The sequence below is a fragment of the Mastigoproctus giganteus genome, chromosome 3, assembly GCF_048544385.1.
Source record: "Mastigoproctus giganteus isolate SK-2022 chromosome 3, ASM4854438v1, whole genome shotgun sequence".
In the NCBI taxonomy this organism is placed as follows: Eukaryota; Metazoa; Arthropoda; class Arachnida; order Uropygi; family Thelyphonidae; genus Mastigoproctus; species Mastigoproctus giganteus.
Window position 1 is genome coordinate 21,468,703 of NC_143577.1, and position 15,251 is coordinate 21,483,953.

General features: G+C 36.9%; 1 protein-coding gene across 1 annotated transcript in view; it reads right to left on the bottom strand.

Annotated features, from left to right (window-relative positions):
• The window catches only part of LOC150087788 (uncharacterized), a 63,789-nt gene extending 50,460 nt beyond the window's left edge, over nt 1–13,329 (bottom strand). Inside the window, exon 1 of the mRNA XM_090369202.1 lies at nt 13,170–13,329. The gene's annotated coding sequence lies outside the window, so the exon portion shown is untranslated. The remainder of the gene's footprint in view (nt 1–13,169) is intronic.
• Nucleotides 13,330–15,251: the final 1,922 nt, after the last annotated feature.

The following is a 15,251-nucleotide window of genomic DNA, read 5'->3' on the forward strand; positions in this document are numbered from 1 at the left end:
CAGATTTAAGAAATGGCATCGATCTGGAAACATTGGGTATAATTACAGTCATCGTGAAAAGGCTTCACGGACAAAGCACTCCCTTTATCTTGTGTTGATGTTAGAGGATAAAAAATTGAAGTTGGACTCTACTCTTTCATAGGATCTTAGAGTGGGCATGGCTCAGTTGTTGGTCTTGAATGGTTTCAGGCGCATCAGCGACCATATTATACCGTATATATTATGTCTGTAAATTGCTTCTGTGTTCGAATGTTTGTTAGCTGGATGAAAATCCCGAGTTTCTGGAGGTACACCGAGACCGACTAACTCAACCACATTGTGACGAAGGCCAATAAAGTTTCTCAAGTGATTGACGGGATTAGAACACATGACTTTTCCACCAGGTGTGGGTAACATCGAGTGGAGAAGACATAAGGAAGATGGTAATTATATTGGCGGGTTGAGCTTAGTGCCACTAACCAACCCGCTTAGATCCCATCCTATCCTTAAAGTTCGGTGCTTGAGCCACTCTTGGTTCTGATTTTCCTGCATGATGTCTCAATTTGCAGATGATATGAAGGTCGAGAATGTGGCTAGCGATTGAATTCAGGCTGAATTCCGCCACAATGACTTCGTTAGGCTTCATGGAAGATGCCGGTGTTCGTGTTGTGTTTCGCTAGAATGGGAGTTCAGAGTTGGCCGTTTGGCGAAATTTAAGGAAACCTGGACCGATAGCTTCTGGCGTTGGGCAGTGTATGATAAGTGAATATAGGCTGAACAGACAAGACTTTTTGGTTGGTCTGCTTTAGTGTTTTGGTTCATGCAACGAAATCCCCTTTGGCTTTTATTAATGCTAGTTTTCCAAACTTTGATTTACCAACCAACGTTTGGCCATTTTGCTCTGTGTATACTGTCCATAAAAATCTTGCTACAAACAACTGAGACCAACTAACTCAGCCATGGTGTGAAAGTGAGCAATAAAAATTCTTCCCGTCATGAACTTGGATATTTTTCGCCTGGCATGGTTTTCTCTCCCGGAAATCGGGAATTTTTCGTTAGATTAGATTAGCGTCTAACCAACAAAAATTACCGACAAAGTTTTACAGACTTCTTATCGCCAAACCAGGGTTAAGAAGTTAAATCGGTTACCATAGCAACAAAATGAAATATGAGGAAGATGATTTTTCCCATTTTGCATTACCACATAAACAAAATGAAAATACATATTTTAATCACAATCAAATGATTTATTTTTCTTAATTTACAGAGAATTAATGGCACATATCCTCTATTCACTCAAACACGTGTCAATTTTTGTTTTTCTCTGTAAAACCCTCTAAATCTGCTACAGCCCAAACTACCGGACAAGAAACAGTAGGTGTTACAGCAGGAAGTTGAAATCTTAGGCCACAACGGTTGTTTCGAAAGCTTGCGTAGGCTGGTATGGATAAACAGAAAACAAAACAAGGAAAAGTGGGTCAGTTGAATCCCACAAAGTTTAGAATTATAATAGGAGGTTATCTAGAAGGAAATATTGACCCAGTTGGTCTGGGTGGCGATTTGCACGTATTACTTCTGGCTATGCACTTTACGAGTAGGTTCATGTCCACATTCCTAGTCCCAAAATGCTATTTTTAGCAGGGAATGTTTCAGATTCACCCAATATTCTTGTAGTCTTATTTTATGATGTCAAAGTGTCACCTTCCTGTTTAATACAGGCCAGTTCTCCAAACCATCGAGTGGGCTGGTCTGTCTGTCGGTTTTATTTTCCCATCTCAATCAGGTCATATTAATGAAGCTGCCCTGCACTAAGCCCTTAAAAGGATACCAATTGTCCTACTCCATTATGGATAAAAACATTTATATAAGGTCGTGTTGGAACAAAAACAGGATTATGATAAACATTACCTTGCCAAGGTCTCAGATTGGCTGCTACATTTGTTTCCAGTTTAATTCTAGGAACTAAATATACAACGTCCTTGGGAGTGGACTGCCATTCCTTCAGCTTTTTTTTTCTGTTCTCTTGCCATTCAACTACCTACTTATGCATCCACTAAATACAGACCACGTTTTGAAAGTCAATGTTCACTTACCATACGTACAAAAATCATAATTTCTTTCACCTTAAGTTGGTTTATTTATTTATTTTTATTATTATTATTATACCAACAAATATTATTTCTTGACAGATGTTGGAAAGCAGGTCGGTTTTGTTACAGTTAATTCTTTAAGTGGGTCATGACCCTATGGCACTGTCTAGAGGAGGTAATCGAGGACAGCCTCTAGCTGTTAAACGTGTTCTCCAAAATGTCACACCCCAACTTGGTGTTTTCTGTTCGCCCCCTCTCGCAGGAGATACATCTTGACATAAATTAATTTCTTAACTGCGCATTCCAGCAACTTGAATCAGAGAGATTATTACACACTTAAGTAGAGTGGCAGATCCGAAAGTGGGTGAAACAGTTGTGCTTTAGGGATTATGGAGGGACCAGCAGCTTCTCGTTTGAGCATGTCCAGAATTTTGCCTACCTAGGTTTGCAGATAAATCAGTCCAACTCTATTATTAATGAAATTAAGCCTCGTATCCTGAGTGGTAATAGATGTTTCTATGCATATGAAAAACTATTGAAGTCCAGAGTATTGAACAGACATTTAAAATTAAGAATATGCAAAGGCATCATTAGACCAGATGTGACTGTTGGTTGTGTAATTTGTTTGGAATTTTACAAAAATTTTCCGGCCGTTCAAGATGTGGATGGATCCTGGAAGATCTGAATGAACCATGAACTTGATCATCTTATTCAGGGTGCGGACATTGCCCGGTTTGTGAAGAGCCAGAGACTTTCCTGGTTGGGACATGCTATGAGAATGGATGATAGCAGAAAAACTAAGAGTATAATGAAATGCAAACCTATACGGAGGAGGGCGAGAGGAAGACCATGAAAAAGATGGATGGATGACACAGAAAACTACTTAAAGATCATTAGAATAAGAAATTGGAGGAGTTTGACTTCTGGGAGGGATTATTAGTGGAACATCGTCGAGAAGGCTGAGATCAACTCTGGGTTATAACGCCAGCAGAAGAGGAATTATGGAGGAACTTAAAAAAACTTCAAAAAGGAAATGGTGTTTAAATACATATTCGATTCTTGCTTTTGGTTTTAATAAGAAAGTTTAAAGATTTAATGCACGCATTGTCTTTTAGCAAATAAAATGTTATTTGAATTACAATTGCCATAGTGGGAGGTTGGAACACCTCAAAGATCTACCACGTCTCATTCTGGTTGCTGCTAATAGTAGTATATTGAAAGTAAACTATAATTCAATATTATTTTCTAATTAACTTATCGATACCATTAATTATCATTATAAGTTAATCAATTCTTACGAGCTATTTTCTGTTTACATTTCCTCAAGAATTTCATTCTTCTATTTTAAATATTTAATTTTTTTTTAGACAGTTGATGCTTCCCAAGAAGGGTACCATAAACTTTCAGAACCAGAATCTTATAGCTGGAGGGTAAAATATTTAAAGAATAGGCTATGGAGAGTAGTTATCATTATGGCAGCCATAAAAACCCGTTTTAATGTGCAAAAATTATTGGTTTAGCAATTTTATCCGTTAACGAAATCAGCTGTGAAGAAAACATGGAAGGTTTCACCTCTACGTTACCATAGAAACGAAAAATTATATATCTAGGGATTCCTCTGTGGATACGCCACATGATTATTGTAAAGAATATTCTACATAATTAAGGAAGTGGTGACAAAGCATCCTCAAGGCCACTGTTAACCGATTTCCTTAAAAGGAACGCCCATGGGCTTTTAATGACACCCTTCCAAGTTCGAGGAAAAATTCCATTTTAATAAAAGGATAATTAAAAAAAAGTTCAATTTTTTTTCGTTGAGAACTGAAGTCCGCAAACACCCAGTGACGAAATACTTGGCATGGGTGAAGCATTCTTATTAGGAGTACCCGGTTGCAAGTGGATTCAAGTATGTTGTCCCTGGGTGTTTGCCGACTTTAGTTCTTAACGAAAAAAAATTGAACTTTTTTTTTTTAATTATCCTTTTATTAAGATTGAGTTTTTCCTCGAACTTGTCATTAAAAGCCCATGGGAAGCCTATTGTTGTTAGGTTCTTAGGGGTGCTCTTTGGGACCATGTTGGTGGTTAACGCAGTGATCGGTATGGTCATTACTTGTTCCATATGCCACATATCTTTGACTTTCCTGATTGGGGCATGCTATGAGAATGGATGATAGCACAACAACTAAGAGTATAATAAAATGGAAACCTACAGAAAGGAGGGCGAGTGTAAGACCACCAAAAAGATGGATGGATGACATAGAAAAGGACTTTTCTACGTCACCCATCCTCAGTCCTTAGGTCTAAATACCTCTTGATCCTTTCCTTGTAAGTTTTCTCGAGGTTGCTGGTGTTGAACACCGCTATATCTATCGGGTAGGTAGCCATTTCCTTTTTGGTCGTGAGGGTTTTGACTGGTTTGTTGCGCGAAATCGTCTTGTTCGTTGTTATGACACGGTCCCAATATAGTCTGTGAGTAGAGGTCTGTAAATACGGCTCTAAGGCTCGTATTTGTAATGTGGTAAACTTTCTTTGATCAGCTAGTATTTTTGCTCCTGGTGTATTATCCTGGTCACCTGGTCGTGTCTGTGAGTCTACTCCATCTGGGTGATCACCCTGCATCCTCCGTGATGTGCTGGATTGTTTCTAGGATCAGGTGGCATCGACATGTGTTATCTGTTACTCTGGGGTCCTTGGCGATGTATTTCCTGTAGTTCCTGGTGTTGATTACCTGATCTTGGATGGCGAGCATGAATACTTCAGTCTCTCGTGAGCCAATCACTGAAAGCTAACTTTATCTATGTAGTCTTGATGGAGGTCACTGTAGTGTTTGTCATGGAGTGCCTTCTTCTCCCATCTTTCTATCTTTGTTTCTTCTGTCTGTGTGAGTGTGGTCCCCTTAACAGATTGAGTGCTGCGTGCCGTTTGTCTATCTTGGCTTGGTAGATTGGTGTTGAGTTTAACTGGAAGTAATCGTGTAGGTTCTTAATTATTATTTTGGATTAATTAAAATTTTTATTGAGTCTGTTAAGAGTGATTCATATCTAATAAACAGTTTGAGAGTTGTATTGGAATATTACGTCTGGGAAATGTTTTTAATAACTATACGGAACTTTTTGGATTCAATGAGACAGTATTTTCTTTTTTTCTTTAATTTAATCTGTGTCATAAAGCGAGTGGATGAGAGTATCAGAAGTTAGACGGCCAAGAAGTAGAAATATAGTTGAGTGACCACCCAGAAGACCGAATTTGTCACTTCTTAATTTCTTTCCACTGTTCTTTTCCTTGTATACTCAATGCTACCACAGCATTCTTTAAATCTTGCATAAAGCTCGGTTTCAATTACAAGTAAACATTCCACTAACATCAAGGCCATCCACTTATTCCTTTGAAAAACATGCAGAATAATAAAAAAAGCGGTTGAAACTGGTTCGAAGATACACGCGCATTTCGCAAGAAATCGAAATTCTTTTGAATTTGCAACGTCATTACATTGCATACTCTTGATGTAATGTATAATATCGAAATTGTTACACGATCGAGTGAATAAATCATCACAGTTAGGTTCCAAAATACACTTCCCTACCACAAATATTCGGACACGTGCAGTATGTAGAACAGTCTCTACCTGTTTTTGGTTAATGTCCACCGATATTTCGGCCTTCAAAGAAGCGACTAGGTCAGCTATGTTTTTTACAGCGTCTGACCACACCTGACGATCCAGTTCGCCGAAGGGGTTCTCTATACGATTGAGGTCAGGTGTTGTAGTTGTAGTACGGTTTTAGTCGCATCAGCAACTTAGGCCATATGTTATGCCTGAAAATTGCGTGCGTTCTGTGGGCGATTTGCTGGTTGGCGGATGAAAAACCCGTGTTTCCTGGTGAAGAAAACAATGCTGCTCTCACCTGAGACCGACTAACTCAGCCACGGTGTGAAAAAGGCCCACAAAACTTCCTAGCGTCATTGACAGGATTCGAACTGAGGTATTTTCCACCCGGCGTGGGGAAGACGGTGATTATTTCAACTGTGCTACCCACGAAGGCTGATTGAAGACAGGACTGTGGGCTAGCCCTTCCAAATTTTCGACGCTCATCTTCTCAAACCAGTCGGTCACAATGCGAGCAATATGACACGGAGCGTTGTTCTGTTGACACAGATTTGGCCCTTCCCCGATGTGCTACCACAACGTAGGTAACGCATTATTGTCCAGGACATCTCAGCATTCATAATTCTGTCAAAAATAATCCAATGAATCCAAGCACACCATGAAAAAAGCACCAGACCATCAAGCTGCCAGGTGCCTTTCTCTGGGCATCTGCCAAACCCAGGCAGGACCATGAGACCGGTAAATCATAACGTGACTCGTCCCTCCTCTTTCCTCACAGCTTTCCTCTGCCTACAGTCAAAAGAACGGTTTTACACCAAGATAGGTGGTATGTGGCATTAGTTGACCTTGGTAACCCATATCATGCAACGTTCTGTGCACTGTACTGGGGATGACCACTAAATTGGGCTAACAAGTGTCCCAATCATTTCACTCTGTGATTGTGTGTTTGCTTCGACAACGTTCACGAGCGTTGAAAAATGAAAATATTTCTATAACTAATCGGATATCTATCAACCAGACTGAATCCTTCATATATTTGGGTTGTAATTTGATTCATTGGATGAGGCAGGAAATAGTCACCTCTGAAAGCGTTTGAACATATGAATCAAGGTTAATGTTAATGGGATAGATGGACGGAGAAAATTAACGCCGGAAAATATTTGAGCAAAACAGAATGAAATAATGAACTAACGAATATGGCCTTTGAGGAAGTTAGCTTACTGACGCTATCTGTAAGAATCCAAGGACAGTCTTATCTGGAAAAGGAAATGCCAATGACCAATTGTGCTAATACTAAAAGGTGTCACGGAAATTTAGTCCCGCGAACCATCCCAGAAAGCAAATAACTTGCCTTTTATCAACAAAGAAAATCGTGATTAAAACTTTAAAGCATGAGTTAGGAACATGGCGTATCCGGAGAATCTTGAAAGTCCTTATAGACCGTAAAAATAGCATCTCTTTGGAGGAATTGCTGGTACATGTTTGGTCTCTTGCAATCGAAAATCCCGTTACTAGCGCCTCCTGTTTTACCAAATGGCCGGACTCGACAAAGAGAATAAAAAAAAAAAAAGTTTTATCAGTCGAAAAGAAATTGCCGTAATTACTTATTAGATAAAGCAGTAAGTAGAGATAAGTTAGGCGTGTTTTTCTGCACGTGCAGTTCCTACAAGGGGTACAATTATTGTAGTTATACTTATAGCAGTTGTCTTTCGATTCTCTGATGGCAAAGAAGATATTTTAATTACACCCCAATGAAGGATGATGTTGGCTAAAGAGCCGTTGGGGGATGGATGAGGGGAATACGACAGTTGGAGGGTACGATGAATGTAATCGTGGCTACTGTAGTGGCTCCTCTCAATCAGAATAAACATTGCCAACAAGAGTGACAGATATGATAATTATATTGAGTTCGTCTGGGCTGGGTGGAGATGCAGGTATGAATGTAGGACCGATACGGTCCCCCTGCAGGGTAGAGCGGTTCAAGGTGACCAGAACAATTGTCCCGGCGACTCTTTTGCACGAAAAGGTACTTAAGACTAAATCGTGTATAAGGTATTACCGTTATAGGGACAATGGTACAAGTGCAGCTCTGTCTATTCTTGGAGATGATACGCATTGGAGGGGAATGCCACAACGATAATTATGATCGGACTAACTGGTAATGTATGCATATCTCTGCGCTCTTCGGTCGTGTGTTTGTGTGCGTAACAAAGTCATATTCAGAGTTCAGATAGGGAGGGACGACCCTTCCCCATAAAAAAATCATCATTATTGATCATTATTTGTCATAGGAATGGACATTACAAAGCTATATCAGGGTTTTGGAGCACCATATCTCGGAAAAGTACAACAGAAGAAAAAATATTAATTTATTCCTTCGTTCCATTTTTAAATTTTTAGTAATATCCTCTATCTCATTATGCGAAAGTTTTCCTGAAAGTTTCAGTGGGGCGAAACTAATGTTCAGTTTGACCTATAGCATTATTCACTAACGTCAAAACCTGGGGAGTAATTTTTGAAAAGACATTGCTTATCTGCAAGTAGTAACTTGTAAAAACATGTCTGACATTAATTCTTATTAGCCTTTCCCCCAAATAGGCCAGATTATCCCTAAGTAAATAAAAAAATTAAGAAAGAATCTAATTGATACAATCTACAACTCTCTGACTCTATAACTCGCAAATTGTGTGAAAGTCTCTTAGATCAAAGTCGAATATTCCTTTAACAATAACAAATCAAAGATTAATATGTAATTCCAAAGATTAATATGCAATGAGTGATAACAGTGACACCTGCTGTCTGTCTCATTTTTTTTAATTCTATAATTATCTCCATATTTTTTATTTCTATAAGTTTTTATAGTCCAGAGATATTAATCGTTAATATAAATTGTAATTTTTCATAAATATAAAATAATAATTTCTTTATGAAATTTCTTTATTTTCTGTATTCGTTTAACAATGACAAATCAAAGATTAATGTAATTTCAACATGAATACGTAATGAGCGATGACAGTGACACCTGCTGTTTATTTTGTTTTCTGAATTCTAGAATTATCTCTATATTTCGATATATAAATTTTTATAGTTAGCAGATATTAATCATTAATATAAATTGTAATTTTTAATAAAGAAAATAATTATTTTCTTTATTAAAAGAATAAATAGAAATTTCATAAATAAAATAATAATTTCTTTATTCCTTTAATAATGACAAATGAAAGATTAATATGCAATTTCAGCATGAATACGTAATGAGCGATGACAGTGACACCTGCTGTCTGTTTTGTTTTCTGAATTCTAGAAATTATCTCTATATTTCGATATCTAAGTTTTTATAGTTAGCAGATATTAATCATTAATATAAATTTATATTAATGATTTAATTAATATTAAATCATTAATATAAAGTAAACTTCTTTTAATAAAGAAAATAATTATTTTCTTTATTAAAAGAAGAAAATAGAAATTTCATAAATAAAATAATAATTTCGTTATTCGTTTAATAATGACAAATCAAAGATTAATATGCTAATTATAGCACGAATATATAATGAGCGATGACAGTGCCACCTGCTGTCTGTTTGTTTTCTGAATTCTAAGAAAATAATTATAATTATAATTTAAATCGAGATTTGAATTAATTATTGTTAATTTTATTATTTATAAATCCTTATTTTTAACTACACCATAAAAATAAGCAAAAATAATCCGATTAATAAATATAAAAGCATAAAATAGTTTATTAAATTTATGCATTTTTCTTTCATGGTTCTTTTTTTTCCCCCAGATTTAATTATAAGCTTTCCATACCTGTAACCTATTTGATATTGCTCGTATCCATCTCTACGAAAATTATGCTTTCAAGTATCCGAGGTGGTCCTGTCCGTTCTCCTCCCTCCTACTTTCATGGCTCATTGGACAGACATACTAACTGTTATCCTTTTAAGAGGCGTTTGGGGGGAGGGGAAGTGAAATCGTGGCAATCCCGGACCTGCGCACCTGTATACTTGTCACGCAGTGGAATCCAGACCCCGTCAGACACTACATAAAAGATGCTGAACTTTGGGCCCCAAAGGTTTCTAGTCGGCAAAGAGGAACTCACTATTGGGGTAGGGCTGGCGTTATCTTTTTTTTTTTTTTTTTTTTTTTGGGGTGTCCTTGAAGCTTCGATGATACACCACTCTTGGAGTGATCCGGATCTTTCATAGGGAAGCACTGGACCTCATCAGTCGAATTTTTTTACAACCATTTTTTTGGGCACAACAAAAAAAGTATCGGAAAACTTAAAAAAAAAAATATGTGTGTGATGGAGACTTACATCCGGGCTCAAGTACAGTACCATGTTTTTTATGAGCACAAATTTCCTCTATTTTTAATGTTTAGACTTGCTCACTAATTTTCCCAGAATAGTGTCCATAATCTTAACTAGAAGTTGGTGTTTATGAAACGTTTTCCTGGAGTATTTCTCAGCAGGTTGTTGGATGTCTTTCCAAATAAGGTCATTTAATTAAGGGGTCAAAAACCAGATCCGGGAAGTAGCAAATGACCCCGAAAATATGGAGACATGCCTCGCTGATGTATTTTTCCTTTTTCTCACCATGTCCAACATCTTTTAAACAAACCAATTATCAGAAATTCTCACAGTAAAAGGAAGTAGCTTTCGTGTCGAAGTTAGTGGCTAAAGTTTTGGATCATTAGTCAACCACTGAGCGTGCGCACTTATGTGACAGACGTCCAAGCAGTAGAATTGAACATCCAATAGGTTTCCTTCGCGAATACAAATCCTAGCGCTTCTAAATAATCGTGACAATGCTTATTATTATTTTTTGTTATGTCTTAGGGGGTTGGAAGGGTTTGTATTTGAGCTAAAATTCATGGTACGCTGATTAAATAGGTCAGCTACATTTTCGCTTTTATACGAATTCATTCGAGCATCTCTTTATTAAAAGAAGAAAAGGTTTGCTCGGGCTCCAACGGTCACAGAAAACTACCCCAGTGAATTATTATTCATATTTTAAGGAGGAGGAGGGGGGTTATATTATTCGTTACCTTCATTTGGTTAGGCTTAACGCCTTTCTGCTTTCTCTATTAGCCTTAGAGAAGTCCGCTGTAAACTTGCTTGTTATTAGCCAACAAAAAAAATTTGACAAACCGCCTTCTTTCCAGGGAACAATCAACCCTAACTTGACCGCCTCGGTGGGTAGGGCTGAGTGCTGATTAAAGCAATAACCTCCACACTTTAAACCTTGGCGGCAGTTTTCCCTAATTAAAGCCACAATACTGAAACTGCCTTTTACGGTCCAATAATTTCCCCAGAACGCGTACAGAGCAAAAGCCAACTTGGGACAGTCCAAAGAACGCCGCAGAACACCTGGAAGTAAACGCTGAAATGAAAATAAAATTGAAATCGGAATTATTCGAATTTAAGACTTCCTGTTTCTAAGAAAATGACGTGAACAACAGGGGGGGAGGACCAAAAGAATTCGTCTTGACAACTGCTGGGATTTCACAAGAGGAAGTTAAGCTAGTTTCTCTTTTTTGATATTTATTTTTTTTCTTAAGAAAAACACCAAAGTTGAACATCTGCTTGAAATTCCGTATCTTCTACAATAGGCAGATGGATGATCCTAATTGCATCAGGAATTCTTTGGTAGTGCTGCTTCCTTTTATAAAGCACTGCAGTGTACTTTCTTCCTTATAGTAGATCGCAATGATATCGGTATTATTAGTTTACAGTGGCTGTCACTCAAGTTTATCTTCATTCACTTGAGAGGTATTATTAGGCCTAGCTAAGCCTAACATGCTTTTATAAATACGGACGTCTTCTTACCGTATGAAAATATTTATTTTTGATCCTATTTAGAGAAGAGCACCCCTTTTACTCTTCCACATGCCCCATTTCCTTTTATAAAGACGAGGATGAAAAATGCAAGTGGCATTTCACGATCTGTTTCTTAAAGAAATTCGATGTAGAGTCTATATCGAATTGCTTTAAGAATTGTTTCAAATATTCAACTTAAGTCTTTTGTTAGTGAGTAAGACGTTCATAAATATCTCGTTTTCTTCTGCGAGCTACTTACTTCCTTTGTTGGGTCACCTATATCTCTGCAGGGGTCCGTTTGTCTACTCTATTTACCATCATATTTCTCTATAACAGGTTATGTCTTGGAGGCATGGTACATCAGATAACTACACCTCTGTTGAGACCAAATGTGGGACGAAATATTTCGGTCTTTTCTATCAGCTTTTCTCTTCTTTTGGCCTTCCCTTTTTTTAATGGTCTATAAATTACATTTCATCTTTTGTTTATTGATAAGTTTTAAAAATAGAACATTTTTTTGTGAGGTTTTGTACTCGCTGTTTTTCCTCATAGAGCACTCGAGCTAAAAGAAACCCAGACTATTTTTCCTGTCGTTGCTTAAGAAGTGGGTCACTTGTAGGTTATGGGAGTGTTCGAGTGTAACTTGTTTGCGAGAGTGATTTGTGCACCGAAAAACTGGTTTCCGCTTTCTCCATATGCAACTATGCTCCTACGCAGCCATCTTGTTATAAATGCGTATTTATACGTGTGTTTAATATAGCTACCGTCTTGAAAATATAATTAGAAATAGTTTTATATCAATTAAATGTTTACATTCTTCTTAAAAGAAACACTAGTTGTGTTTGAATTACAAGGGTGGGGTAAGATTGTTGCAGACAGACGAGATTTTAATGAAAATTATAAGAATAGGCCTAATTAAGCCTAACGATATTTCTTAAATAAATATGAGATTTATTTTATTTTATTCTACTTTAAAATGTAAAAAAAAAAAAAGAAGCTTTCTTTTGTATAATATGAAAACAGCTTATTTTTTTCTTAAAATTTCTTAGAAAAAATTCAGACAGACGAGATTTTACTGAGAATTATGAGAGTAGGCCTAATTAAGCCTAACCATATTTCTTAAATGAGATTTATTTTATTTTATTTGACTTTAAGATGTAAAAAAAAAGCTTTTTTTATATATAATATAAAAATAGTTTATTTGGTCTTAGGAACCGGCTAACTCAATTATTTTATGAATATTAATAACACAAAACGAAACTTGTCATGACATGTCTTAACAGTGGACACATTCGATAATCCTGTATAAATATAATATTCTTGTGCCAATATTTAACAACAATAAACGTACATAAAAGGGACAGAGCCTCTGATAAACGCATGCGTAGTATTTACACATATAACGAGGTACAGAATCAGTTTTTAAACAAAAAGGGTATTGTTATTTCTGGAGCAAAGGGCTACTTAGGCCAAAATGCGTCTATCAACTCAGAAGGTTAAGGAAAATATTAAATTAGACACTGGTTTATAACAAACTGAATCCACTGCTCTCTCTCTCTGGACTTATTTCGACCCATAACAACAAAACTACTGATAGAGCAACTCCCGTTATTATGAAAAAAAATGGACAGTTATATAACTGGTAAGTTCTGAAACTATTAAAAATACTTACGATCGAAAACGGAAGTGTTTATCCGTCAGCCACGCTGTCACGTAGTAACTACGGAGTTCACCAACGTGTACACACACACACACACGCACACACTCCACCAGCTCCAAAACGTCAACAAACAAGCGGTCTCCACCAGTGTATAGACGCCCGTTGATTGTGCAGTTCCATAACCAGGCACTAAGATTCCTGCTGCTGTAGGTAAAGGTATCGCGCATTGAAGGCGGTTCTTTTCAGGTCGACTGCTGACGCATGCGCGGACCATCCTAGAGCGGTGTATTGTTTTCTGAGATAACCAGGGTGGGTGATCAGCATCGCGAGCCCTCACAAGAAAAAATGAATTAGGAAGAAATAAATGTGCAAAATTCGCGATAAGAAAGAAAGGAATGTCTTAATTCTGTTAAAATCTTAGAGAACAGTTTATGTTGGTAGTTATCATCCACCTCATTTCATATTCTAGCTGGTCCAAAGATCTGGCGCATTGTCATGGTAAAAAAATCCATCCATGCATCAGCTCAGAGTATTAAAGTATCTAAAATGCCTCTGGTTCCAGTATGAGTCATGTTACCCGAAGTGAAGAGTCAATACCTCATCTTTTTACCAAATAATTATTAATTAATTAACTAAGAGTATTTTGATAAGATCATTCAATAGGATTGTCTCGTGGAAGAAGACTTCACGCTTTTAAAGAAACCGGTTCAAAATGCGGATTTTTCTAAGGACCCTTGTAGACGTAGAGAAAGGGAAACTGGTCTCGCAGGAAATATATTATTTTGGCACAGTTTGCAAGGAAAAGTCATGTTTATAAATATCTGATCAGTTTTGTTGTCCCATGACAGATCGTAGAGTCAAGGACTTCCCACATGGATGTGCCTCAATGGTCGGTTCCTTCTTTCTCTTGTCAGATAATTTAATATTTAAAACATGGATTTCCCACTGTATGAGTCCTGTTTCTAAAAGTTATGAAATGGCATTTAATGTTTAAGAAAATTCCCTAGGCTATTGAGTTGTCATGAAAATCTCCTGGTTATTCCAGAGTGTTGCTACATTGCACAATATTTGTTAAAATTTAAAGCAAAATTAAAAAAAAAAACAATAACCCTTTTAACTTCCATAATTAAAGGTGAAGTAAACTGAAATTATGCTAGTAAATACGGTAATTCATTAATATCAGCGTGCGTAGATGTCAGTAATATGTGCGACAATCTTTGTGAAGCGTGGCCTGAATTCCCTTGCTCAATACCAGCATATATATTGCGATATTAATCTACTTATTTCGAAACCATCAGACTTCCCAGTTGATTTAATTCATGTTTTTTAGGTTATGTTATATCTAATATACACTGGTGTAAAAAAAGATATGGAACTAGTCATTAAAAGTTAGAAAGATTAATCAGCTATCGATCAATTAAGATTAACCATGGTTACCAGCTTTCCGTTGTCTGTTCTTGGATGTGGTATTTTGTATCTCTATGAGATTACTCTTTCTTAGACATGAAAAGCCAGATGAACTGCCTATCAGGGATCTTGGGGTTTATAGGCCGCTGTTAAAACACACCCCGGGTGGTGTTCGTATCGTCTATATTTAAACGAGGTGAATAGACAGGGGGAATCATGCCACAAGAAATACCACATCGAGTTCTCAAAGGGGGTGGTTGAAAATACTGCAATTACTTTCTGTATAGAGTGATAAAATCTGTAGGAGACCGCCCAGACCTGCTAGATAATGTCAGGTTCAATTTCAACTCGTCATGTACAGTCTCGGTCTATTCGGTCCCCCTCCCCACCTCTGCTTTATGGTGCAAAGTATCATATATAAGTATGACAAAAGGCCGTTCGTAGAGTGTTAAGAAAAAATTTATTGATTTCTTTTACGAATTTGGAAATTCTGGGACAGTTTTTCTTTTGTGGATGTTTCTTTTTTTGTCATTTTATATATCCGATTTTTTTTTTTTTTTTTTTTTTCGTTATTTATAGATGGCATTCAGGATCAAAATTTTCATCTCTGAGTGAGATATTTTGTCAATTTCTAAATGGAACCCCTCCTCCGATTTTGGATGAGCTTTCTTTTCAGTTTCTCGATGA